The sequence below is a fragment of the Pseudophryne corroboree genome, unplaced genomic scaffold (assembly GCF_028390025.1).
Source record: "Pseudophryne corroboree isolate aPseCor3 unplaced genomic scaffold, aPseCor3.hap2 scaffold_397, whole genome shotgun sequence".
NCBI classification, from domain to species: domain Eukaryota; kingdom Metazoa; phylum Chordata; class Amphibia; order Anura; family Myobatrachidae; genus Pseudophryne; species Pseudophryne corroboree.
This window is the reverse complement of record NW_026970038.1, coordinates 487590-500344: the sequence shown is the minus strand read 5'-3', so window position 1 is coordinate 500344 and position 12755 is coordinate 487590. Positions and strand designations below refer to the sequence as shown.

Here is a 12755-nt window from a genome sequence, read left to right as displayed (position 1 = left end):
TAGATGTATGCTTATTAGCCTTTGTCAGTAAGCACTTTTTGCAAAGTGTCTCTGTGGCGCAATCGGTTAGTGTGTTCGGCTATTAACCGAAAGGTTGGTGGTTCAATCCCACCCAGGGACGTAATTAAACTTGTGATCAGATTTTGGTGATATTTAAGTAGACAAGTCAAAATTTCAAACCCCCTCTTATGGTGTAGGGTACATGGCCTTCTCTGATGTAATCAGAGTTAGATTTGATTCAGTGATTTTATAAAAAAACAGCTAGGAAGCACAATTTAGCAGTGGGTTGCAGAGAAAAAAAATATGCTGGCAGAAAAATCCAATTGAGTGATTAAACAGCTCTTTATTTTCTGGCTTTATTTTTATGCTAACAAATTTGTTCTCTGAAAAGTGTCCACAAAGCCAAGTCTCTGATTAACACCTTTGTAGGGATGGTTTTTCACCTATTACTAAATTAAACTTGCTTCATTGGAAAGGCAGCAAGATGTATCCTCATTTCAATGTCTACTGAAATAATACAGGTTGACACCAGGAAACATTAACGCCACTGCATCCTTGCTGCTTTCTCATGTGGAAGTCTGTTTAATGTGAAAACAAGGTGATATCTAATTAGCACACAGGTAAGGAATTAAGAAAATCTTTATTTAAGGGTGAAGATGTTTTCTCACAAAATCGTTGCCCCAATGCATCATTGAAATTCAAGCTGGAAAGATGATTTTAATATATCACTTGTACATTTTGTATTGCTCTTCTGGTGACAATGTAGTTTGTTTTTGTCAATTACCATTTTAATAATAGGGTAAAGAAAATTAAGTGGATTTTTGAAAGAAAACAATACTGTCAATATACTATTAAAACAAATTAAAATGGTAAAAGTTATTGTACTTTAAGTAAAAATAAAAGAGACAAAATATCAATCCCAGTTTTGGATTACTTTAATTAACAAAAAAAAAATGCATATAGCAAAGGATAGTTTCAATCTGCCTACCTCTGGGTTATGGGCCCAGCATGCTTCCATTGCAGTACTCTGCTGCACATGTAAGTGCAAGAGATCCTGAAGCACTCACTCATCATGGGAAAGTACCAATGTGTTTCTTCATTGGTTGATGGAAGAAACATCTTACAAAAACTCTCCAGATTATTGACTTTTTAAAGTTTTTCTAGGAAAAGTTTTAGATGAATGCTTATTAGCCTTTGTCAGTAAGTACTTTTTCAAAGTGTCTCTGTGGCGCAATCAGTTAGTATGTACGGCTATTAACCATAAGGTTGGTGGTTCAATCCCACCCAGGGACCTAATTTCCCTTGTTATCAGATTTTGGTGATCTTTAAGTAGACAAGTCAAAATTTCAAACCCCCTGTTACGGTGTAGGGTACCTGGCCTTCTCTGATGTAATCAGAGTTAGATTTGATTCAGTGATTTTATAAAAACAGCTAGGAAGCACAATTTAGCAGTGGGTTGCAGAGAAAAAAAATATGCTGGCAGAAAAATCCAATTGAGTGATTAAACAGCTCTTCATTTTCTGGCTTTATTTTTATGCTAACAAATTTGTTCTCTGAAAAGTGTCCACAAAGCCAAGTCTCTGATTAACACCTTTGTAAGGATGGTTTTTCACCTATTACTAAATTAAACTTGCTTAATTGGAAAGGCAGCAAGATGCATCCTCATTTCAATGTCTACTGAAATAATACAAGTTGACACCAGGAAACATTAACGCCACTGCATCCTTGCTGCTTTCTCATGTGGAAGTCTGTTTAATATGAAAACAAGGTGATATCTAATTAGCACACAGGTAAGGAATTAAGAAAATCTTTATTTAAGGGTGAAGATGTTTCTCACAAAATTGTTGACCCAATGCATCATTGAAATTCAAGCTGGAAAGATGTTTTTAATATATCACTTGTACATTTTGTATTGCTCTTCTGGTGACAATGTAGTTTGTTTTTGTCAATTACCATTTTAATAATAGGGTAAAGAAAATGAAGTGGATTTTTGAAAGAAAACAATACTGTCAATATACTATTAAAACAAATTAAAATGGTAAAAGTTATTGTACTTTAAGTAAAAATAAAAGAGACAAAATATCAATCCCAGTTTTGGATTACTTTAATTAACAAAAAAAAATGAATATAGCAGAGGATAGTTTCAATCTGCCTACCTCTGGGTTATGGGCCCAGCATGCTTCCATTGCAGTACTCTGCTGCACATGTAAGTGCAAGAGATCCTGAAGCACTCACTCATCATGGGAAAGTACCAATGTGTTTCTTCGTTGGTTGATGGAAGAAACATCTTACAAAAACTCTCCAGATTATTGACTTTTTAAAGTTTTTCTAGGAAACGTTTTAGATGAATGCTTATTAGCCTTTGTCAGTAAGGACTTTTTCAAAGTGTCTCTGTGGCGCAATCAGTTAGTATGTACGGCTATTAACCATAAGGTTGGTGGTTCAATCCCACCCAGGGACCTAATTGACCTTGTTATCAGATTTTGGTGATCTTTAAGTAGACAAGTCAAAATTTCAAACCCCCTGTTACGGTGTAGGGTACCTGGCCTTCTCTGATGTAATCAGAGTTAGATTTGATTCAGTGATTTTATAAAAACAGCTAGGAAGCACAATTTAGCAGTGGGTTGCAGAGAAAAAAAATATGCTGGCAGAAAAATCCAATTGAGTGATTAAACAGCTCTTCATTTTCTGGCTTTATTTTTATGCTAACAAATTTGTTCTCTGAAAAGTGTCCACAAAGCCAAGTCTCTGATTAACACCTTTGTAAGGATGGTTTTTCACCTATTACTAAATTAAACTTGCTTCATTGGAAAGGCAGCAAGATGCATCCTCATTTCAATGGTAAGTCAACCTTCTTGCCCTATGTTCCCTGTCAACGGATGAAGACGCATCATTATCTACCGCAGTCATTTTGGCCCAATAGATATGCAAGAAGTTTAGATTCCCCTTTCTTTGCAGGTAGAGGAAGGAAAAGGAAGAGGTCTGTAGCCTCTTCAAGATCGCAGGACCAGAGATTGTCCTCTGCTTCTGCCAAATCCACTGCATGACACTGGGGCTTTCTTGCAGGAGCCCACACCAGTGGGGGCACGTCTAAAACTCTTCAGTCAGTTCTGGATTCATTCGGACCTGGACTCGTGGGTTTTACAAATAGTGTCCCAAGGGTACAAACTGGGGTTTCAAGACGTTCCCCCTCACCGATTGTTCAAATTGGCCTTAGTCAGCAGGGAGAAGGTTTTTATTCAAGCCTCTTCGTGGTCCCGAAGCCGGACGGCTCAGTCAGACCAATCTTAAATCTGAAATCCCTCAATTTCTTCCTAAAGAAATTCAATTTCAAGATGGAATTTCTCAGGGCAGTGATCTCCAGTCCGGAGGACGGAGATTTCATGGTTTTGGTAGACATAAAGGATGCCTACTTACATGTTCCCATTTAGCCACTGCCTCAAGCTACCTAAGGTTTGCAATTCAGGATTGTCATTACCAATTTCAGACATTGCCGTTTGGTCTGTCCACGGCTCCGAGGATTTTCACCAGGGTGATAGCGGAAATTATGGTTCTCCTTCGCAAGCAAGGAGTCACAATTATCCCGTACTTGGATGATCTCCTAATAAAGGCGAGATCCAGGGACCAGTTGGTGCAAAACATTGCACTCTCCCTGACAGTTCTTCAACAACATGGTTGGCTCCTAAACTTTCCAAAATCGCAGTTGGTCCCAATGACGCGGTTGTTGTTTTTGGGAGTCATACTGTTAGGCGCCGGGGTCCGCTTGATGCTCTGCGCGGCCCGGCGCCTAGCAACTAGAGACGCCATGCACGTACAGCCGCCGGCTCCCTAGCAACGCTAGACGCCGGGCGCGCTGAGCCGCACGGACCCTAGCAACGGGGACGCCACTGGCGGACCGCGTTCCCCGTTGCTAGGCTTTAGGAAATTAAGATATTCACCTGCTCTCTGGCCGTGCAGCAAGGCAGCTGCACGGCATTTATTCTAATCAGCCTTTAGCAGCTGATTGGAGGACTCCTTGTTAAATACACTCCCAGGGCTTCTCACAGACGCCGGTAATAGCTTCCTGCATGCTGCCTTTGTTTGCTGAGAGTCTGTTTCCAGTCCTGCTGTATCCGGTCATTCCAGTCCGCAGAAGTCCGGTATTCGGGAGTTGTCATCTCATCCCAAGAGGTCGTTTGGTTCCCTGGAGTCCTGACTGATCACCGTTTTATATCCAGTGGTGTTCGTGAGTTGCGGCTCTGCCGTGTGTTGCGGCTCAGCCGCTTTACCTTTTATATTTTGTGTTTGGAGCATTTGCGGAGGGTTCCGCTTCCACAAGTCCTCTCTGGTACTTGGCGGTGCCGGGTAGGAGAATTGGACAAGTGGATATTTTGGTTGTCCTTTTTCCTGGCGGTTTCTCCGCACATATTATAGTTTTGAGTTTGCTTAGCCCCTGGCCTGGTTGTTTAGTTAGAGGGCCTCTTGTTATCACCCTGTCTCAGGTTTCCCTTTGTCTCTCATTAAGACCGGGGGGCATCGAAGTTGGGCAGACATAATCCGCCCTTCAAACGCGGCTGCCAAGGGCTCAAGAAACCATAGTCTCGCAGGGGATTTCTGACAACATGGGTGAGACAACAGAGTTAGGGTGCCAGGGGCTATTTTCCTGTCCTGCTCCCTTCCCCAGCATTCCGTTCCAGTGCTCCAGTCCTTGCCATAAGATCTTCTCTGACCAGAGTGCTGGAATCATAACATTATTACCGGCCATACCAAAACTTAAAATTAAACGGGGTTTAATTTTTTCTCATTCAGTTTTGTGAGAGTTTATCGGCCTCATGAATCCAACAGGTTTAGGGCCAAATCCTGGTCAGCTCTTAGTCAGCCAGATTCAAGAACTTACTCAGATGGTTCAGGATCTTTCTCTTCGGGTGAAGTCGCAGGAAGATCTTTTGCGAGCTTCCCCAAGGGTAGTCCCTGAACCAAAGATGCATTTGCCTGACCGTTTTTCTGGTGATAGAAAAGAGTTTTTTAATTTTAAAGAATCCTGTAAACTTTATTTTCGTTTAAGACCGACTTCCTCGGGTACTGAATCTCAGCTGGTCGGGTTTATTATTTCTTTGCTCCAGGGGGATCCTCAGACCTGGGCATTTGGTTTAAGAGCAGAGGATCCGGCATTGTTGTCAATTGACGCTTTTTTTGAGTCTTTAGGGCTCTTGTATGATGACCCTGATAGAGAGGCGTCCGCTGAAAGTCAGTTGCGCGCTCTCAGACAGGGTAGAAATCCTGCAGAGGTTTATTGTACGGAGTTTCGCCGTTGGTCGAACGACTGTGGCTGGAATGACCCAGCCCTGCGCAGTCAGTTTCGCCTCGGCTTATCAGAGTCTATAAAAGACAGTCTCCTTCAGTACCCCGCTCCTGAGACTCTCGATAAACTCATGGAGCTTTCTATTAAGATTGATCGTCGTCTCAGAGAGCGGAGGGCTGAAAAAGGAGCACCTGTAAGGTCAAGTCCGTGTGTATATTCCATTCCTGAAGACGTAGAGGAGACCATGCAGATGGGTCTCTCCGGGCTGTCTCCTGAAGAAAGAGCCAGAAGGCAAAATTCTGGTCTTTGTCTGTACTGTGGGGGTAAGGGACATTTTGCTCGTAATTGTCCAAACAAGTCGGGAAACGCTTTGACCAGGTGAATTGTGAGGGGGTTCACCTAGGTCTGCAGCTTATCTCCTCGAATAACTCCCTTTTAGTCCCAGTTAAAGTTACCTTTGGCAGCCTCAGTTCTTTGGTGTCGGCTTTTGTTGACAGTGGAGCTGCAGGAAACTTTATGGATTTAACTTGGGCTAAGGCCTTAGGCATTCCTCAGTTACCTTTGGGTAGGTGTGTCACCATGCATGGCTTAGATGGGAGTCCGCTGTCTAATGGGATTATTTCTCTCCGTACACCCCCTGTACTACTTACAGTAGGAGCTCTACATTCCGAGAAAATCGAGTTCTTTCTTACACATTGCCCAGCAGTTCCAGTTGTTCTGGGTCACCCTTGGCTGGCCTTTCATAATCCCACCATTGATTGGCGGTCGGGGGAGATTTCACATTGGGGTACTTTTTGTGATAAGGAATGTATCACGTTTCCAGTCAGAGTAGCAGCTATCATTCCAGAACTCATTCCGGTGGAATACCAGGAGTTTGCTGATGTTTTCTCCAAAGGCAATGCGGACATTCTGCCTCCCCATCGGCCTTATGATTGTGCTATTGAGTTAATTCCTGGTGCCGCATTGCCAAAGGGAAGATTATATGCATTATCCGGGCCAGAAACTGCGGCTATGAATGATTATGTAAAGGAGAGCCTTGAGAAAGGATTTATTAGACCATCAAAATCTCCTTTAAGTGCAGGCTTCTTCTTTGTGGAGAAAAAGGATGGCTCGCTTAGACCTTGCATTGATTTTAGAGCCCTGAATAAGATCTCAGTTAAAAACACCTATCCTTTGCCGTTGATTTCTGTACTCTTTGATCAGTTACGTTCTGCTGTGATTTTTTCTAAAATTGACCTTAGAGGAGCGTGCAACCTCATCCGAATTAAATCTGGAGAAGAGTGGAAAACGGCCTTCAGTACTCAGTCGGATCACTACGAATACCTGGTGATGCCGTTCGGCCTGTCCAATGCTCCGGCAGTTTTTCAAGACCTCATTAACGATGTGCTCCGTGACTTCCTAGGGAAATTCGTGGTCGTTTACTTAGACGACATCCTGATTTTTTCTAAATCAATGGAACAACATGTTACCCAGGTGCGTCTGGTTCTTCAAAAGTTATGTGAGAATCATTTATATGCCAAGCTGGAGAAGTGTGAGTTTCATGTCACGGAAGTATCTTTTTTAGGGTACATAATTTTCCATGGAACCAAAGAAACTCCAGGCCATCCTTAGTTGGGCGCAACCCACCAATTTAAAAGCAATTAAGCGTTTTTTAGGGTTTGCGAATTATTATAGGAGGTTCATTCATTCTTTTTCTGACCTGGTTGCTCCCATTGTAGCTCTGACAAAGAAAGGAGCGGATCCTACCAACTGGTCGCGTGAAGCTGAGTTGTCCTTTCGGGCCTTGAAACAAGCCTTTGTCTCGGCTCCAGTCCTCAGACATCCTAATCCGGAATTGCCCTTTGTGGTGGAGGTTGATGCCTCGGAGGTTGGAGTGGGGGCTATCCTTTCTCAAAAGGATCCGGAGTCTCTGGAGTTACATCCTTGTGCCTTTATGTCCAGGAAATTCTCCTCCGCTGAATCCAACTATGACGTTGGTAATCGGGAGTTACTGGCGGTAAAATGGGCTTTCGAGGAGTGGAGGCATTGGCTGGAGGGAGCAAAACATACTATTTCGGTATTGACTGACCATAAGAACCTGCAATAGATTGAATCGGCTAAGCGGCTTAATGCCCGGCAGGCACGTTGGGCATTATTTTTTACGCGTTTCAAATTTATAATCACTTTCAGGCCTGGTTCCAAGAATACTAAGGCTGATGCCCTGTCACATAGCTTTCTTCCGGTTCACAATAACAATCCTGTTACCCCCATACTTCCATCTTCGGTCATCTGGGCGGGCCTCACACAAGATTTATTTACCCAGTTAAAACAGCTTCAACACCAAGCTCCTAGAATTACTCCTGCTGGTCGTCTTTACGTCCCTGAGTTTTTGAGAGTTACTGTTTTAACGGAATTCCATGATAACAAAGTTTCAGGGCATCCAGGAGTCTCTAAGACATTGGAGTTAGTCTCTCGCTCAGTATGGTGGCCTGGTCTTTCTATAGACGTCAAGGAATTTGTTTATTCATGTCAGGTTTGTGCACAGCATAAGGTTCCCCGTTCCTTGCCCATCGGGCAACTTATGCCCTTAAATGTTCCTCTCAGGCCGTGGTCTCATATTTCCATGGATTTTGTGGTTGACCTTCCCCTTTCAGCCGGATTCCGAGTCATATGGGTGGTAGTGGACCGTTTTAGTAAAATGGCTCATTTTATTGCTCTTCCCCGATTGCCTTCTGCCCAAGGGTTGGCAGTTTTGTTTCTCCGCCATGTATTCAGGCTTCATGGGTTGCCTACTGATATTGTTTCTGATCGGGGTCCACAATTCATCGCACAATTCTGGAAATGTTTTTGTGCCTCATTGAAGATGAAATTGTCGTTAACATCCGGTTACCACCCACAATCCAACGGGCAAACCGAACGAGTTAACCAATCATTGAAACAATATTTGCGCTTGTATTCAGCCAAACTCCAGAATGATTGGTCCGAGTTTCTTCCGTTGGCTGAATTTGCTTACAATAATTCTTGTCATTCCTCCACTAAAGAGTCTCCATTCTTTTCAGTTTTTGGTTTTCACCCCAGAGCTAATTCTTTTTTTCATCATTCCTCAGTCTCCTCGCTTACCTTAACCTCCCATCTCAGAGCCATTTGGAAAAAGGTGCACCTTGCTCTCAGAAAAGCGGCCTTTCGAGAGAAGAAATTTTCTGACAGGCTCCGACGTCCTTGCACTTTTAAGGTGGGAGATAGGGTGTGGTTGTCGACTCGCAACATCAGGCTTCGACAATCCTCAGCTAGACTGGGACCCAAATTTATTGGGCCATTTCTTATTATTAAAAGAGTCAACCCAGTTGCCTTTCGGTTACGTTTACCAAGATCTCTCAGGATTGGAAATACGTTTCATTGTTCCCTGTTGAAACAATACGTTTCTTCCAGTAGATTTCCTCGGAAGATCTCTCAGGGTAGATCTCCAGTGGATGTACAGGGACAACAGGAGTTCTTGGTAGAGAAGGTTCTCGATTCCAAATTGTCCCGGGATCGGCTGTATTTTCTGGTTCACTGGAAAGGCTATGGTCCGGAGGAAAGGTCTTGGGTCCTGGATAAGGATCTTCATGCCCCGAGGCTCAAGAGGGCATTTTTTCGGGAATTTCCTCAGAAACCTGGCATTAGGGGTTCCTTGACCCCTCCTCAAGGGGGGGGTACTGTTAGGCGCCGGGGTCCGCTTGATGGTCTGCGCGGCCCGGCGCCTAGCAACTAGAGATGCCGTGCACGTACAGCCGCCGGCTCCCTAGCAACGCTAGACGCCGGGCGCGCTGAGCCGCACGGACCCTAGCAACGGGGACGCCACTGGTGGACCGCGTTCCCCGTTGCTAGGCTTTAGGAAATTAAGATATTCACCTGCTCTCTGGCCGTGCAGCAAGGCAGCTGCACGGCATTTATTCTAATCAGCCTTTAGCAGCTGATTGGAGGACTCCTTGTTAAATACACTCCCAGGGCTTCTCACAGATGCCGGTAATAGCTTCCTGCATGCTGCCTTTGTTTGCTGAGAGTCTGTTTCCAGTCCTGCTGTATCCGGTCATTCCAGTCCGCAGAAGTCCGGTATTCGGGAGTTGTCATCTCATCCCAAGAGGTCGTTTGGTTCCCTGGAGTCCTGACTGATCACCGTTTTATATCCAGTGGTGTTCGTGAGTTGCGGCTCTGCCGTGTGTTGCGGCTCAGCCGCTTTACCTTTTATATTTTGTGTTTGGAGCATTTGCGGAGGGTTCCGCTTCCACAAGTCCTCTCTGGTACTCGGCGGTGCCGGGTAGGAGAATTGGACAAGTGGATATTTTGGTTGTCCTTTTTCCTGGCGGTTTCTCCGCACATATTATAGTTTTGAGTTTGCTTAGCCCCTGGCCTGGTTGTTTAGTTAGAGGGCCTCTTGTTATCACCCTGTCTCGGGTTTCCCTTTGTCTCTCATTAAGACCGGGGGGCATCGAAGTTGGGCAGACATAATCCGCCCTTCAAACGCGGCTGCCAAGGGCTCAAGAAACCATAGTCTCGCAGGGGATTTCTGACAACACGGGTGAGACAACAGAGTTAGGGCGCCAGGGGCTATTTTCCTGTCCTGCTCCCTTCCCCAGCATTCCGTTCCAGTGCTCCGGTCCTTGCCATAAGATCTTCTCTGACCAGAGTGCTGGAATCATAACACATACTGGACACAGAAGAGGTTTTCTTCCAGTGGAAAGGCTATGGAGATCCAGAGTCTGGTCAAGCAAATTCTGAAACCAGCAAGAGTGTTAATCCATCAATGCATTCAGTTGCTGGGGAAGATGGTTGTGGCCTACGAGACCATTCAGTTTGGCAGGTTCCATGCCAGAGTGTTCCAGTGGGACCTGTTGGACAATTGGTCCGGATCCCACCTACACATGCACCGGAGGATAATCCTGTCTTCCAAGACCAGAATCTCACTCCATTGGTGGCTGCACAGTTCTCACCTCCTAGAGGGGCGATGGTTCGGGATCCAGGACTGGATCCTAGGGACCACAGATGCAACCCTCCGAGGCTGGGGAGCAGTCACACAGGGGGAAAACGTCCAAGGAAGATGATCAAGTCAGGAAAGTTGTCTCCACATAAATGTTCTGGAGTTAAGGGCCATTTAATAACTGCAGACACAGTACACACTGGGACGGGTGCCCAGCATCCTCAACAGACTAAGAGAAAAGGATTTACCGGTAGGTATTAAAATCCTAGTTTCTCTAACGTCCTAGAGGATGCTGGGGACTCCGTAAGGACCATGGGGATAGACGGGCTCCACAGAGTTCATGATCTTCACTGAGGTAGCGCACAGCACTGCAGCTGTGCGCCATTGCTCCCATACACCTCACATACTCCGGTCACTGTAAGGGTGCAGGGCGCAGGGGGGGCGCCCTGGGCAGCAATATAAACCTCTTTTTGGCAAAAATATAACATATATACAGCTGGGCACTGTATATATGTATGAGCCCCCACCAATTTTACAGTTTAAGCGGGACAGAAGCCCGCCGCCGAGGGGGCGGGGCTTCTTCCTCAGCACTCACCAGCGCCATTTTTCTCCACAGCACCGCTGAGAGGAAGCTCCCCGGACTCTCCCCTGCTTATACCACGGTAGAGAAGAGGGTTGAAAAGAGAGGGGGGGCACATAATTCGGCGCAAATTACATACAGCAGCGCTACTGGACAAACATTAAGTTACTGTGTTATTCCTGGGTTATATAGCGCTGGGGAGTGTGCTGGCATACTCTCTCTCTGTCTCTCCAAAGGGCCTTGTGGGGAAACTGTCTTCAGAAAAAGTATTCCCTGTGTGTGTGGTGTGTCGGTACACGTGTGTCGACATGTCTGAGGAAGAAGGCTATATTAGAGAGGAGCGGGAGCAAATGAATGTGGTGTCTCTGCTGACACCTGATTGGATGGATATGTGGAATGTTTTAAATGCTAGTGTAAACTCATTGTACAAAAGATTAGACAAGGCTGAAGCTTTGGGACAGTCAGGGACTCAACCCATGCCTGATCCTATGTTGCAGGGACTGTCAGGGTCTCATAAGCGCCCACTATCCCAGATTGTTGACACAGATACCGACACGGATTCTGACTCCAGTGTCGATTACGATGATGCAAAGTTACAGCCAAAATTGGCAAAATCCATTCGATATATGATTATGGCAATAAAAGATGTTTTGCACATCACAGAGGAACCCCCTGTCCCTGACAAGAGGGTACATATGTACAAGGGAAAGAAGCCTGAGGTAACCTTTGAGGGGGTCACACGAGCTGAACGAGTTATGTGAAAAAGCTTGGGAATCTCCAGATAAAAGACTGCAGATTTCCAAAAGGATTCTTATGGCGTATCCTTTTCCATCAACGGATAGGTTACGATGGAAATCCTCCCGTAGGATGGACAAAGCATTAACACGCACAGCTATAGTTGGAAAATCAAATTTTTTACCTTATGTTCCCTCACAGCATAAGAAAGCTCCGCATTATCAAATGCAGTCCTTTCGGTCACAAAGAAACAAGAAAGTGCGAGGTGCGTCCTTTCTTGCCAGAGGTAGGGGCAGAGGAATAAAGCTGCACAACACAGCTAGTTCCCAGGAACAGAAGTCCTCCCCGGCCTCTACAAAATCTACCTCATGACGCTGGGGCTCCACTGGCAGAGTCCGGCCCATGTGATGTCATGCAGCTGCTCTGACCACGCCTCCTGTTTCTCCGTTGCCGACCCCATTTTGAAACCGTGCCCCCGCACCGCTCCATCTCCGACTTGGAAATGGAGTGTTGTTGACCCCCCTCCCCCCCCCCCTTCACCGATTCACAGGCAGAGGTGATCGCATTATCTGCGGGGTGCCGCAGAAAATGCAGGCGGATGCGTATGCTCTTAGCAGTTTTTGCAGTTGGATTGCGATCCAACCTGAATCAGGCCCCATTACCTATCACAATGCACTGCGGGTAGTACAAAATGGGGTTAATATAGGAGAAAAAACCCCAGAGCTGTGCTCCTTAACTGTCCCTGGTGGCTAGTGGAGCGGCTGCCCAGTAATCAGTGTCCACGCCAGTGCGCACACGGCCCGCCCCCATCAGCGGCCTCGTGATCCCGGAGGGCGGTGTGTGTGTGACTGACCTTAGGAAGAAACCGGAGCCTCCGCTGCAGTGACCCAGCAACCGGGGCACGGGAGTATACTGCGCCACTGGGAGTGATGGAGCTGCAGTAAAGAGGTCTATTAGACCTAGCCTGCTGCAGCCCTTGTAGATTCTTATAAAAAAAGTTCTTCTTTTCTTGCCAAAATTAATAGCTAAGAATAGGCTGCCTGAGGCAGCCCCCTGTTAAGTGGCCTGCTACTGAAGGCACCAACTACAAACTGAGCTCCCTGTTCATGGAAGCGAGGTTATAGAGGAGGGGGCGCTGAGCATCTTGGGAACAGTCAAAAGCTTTGAGCCTGTTGGTGCCTCAGATCAAGATCCTACTCTGGTGTACATATACAATGTGAATC

General features: G+C 45.7%; 1 non-coding gene across 1 annotated transcript; it reads left to right on the top strand.

Moving 5' to 3' along the window:
• Positions 1 to 47: 47 nt before the first annotated feature.
• On the top strand, positions 48 to 121 carry TRNAN-AUU (transfer RNA asparagine (anticodon AUU)). The gene has a single exon. It is a non-coding gene; the product is annotated as a tRNA-Asn (tRNA).
• Positions 122 to 12755: the final 12634 nt, after the last annotated feature.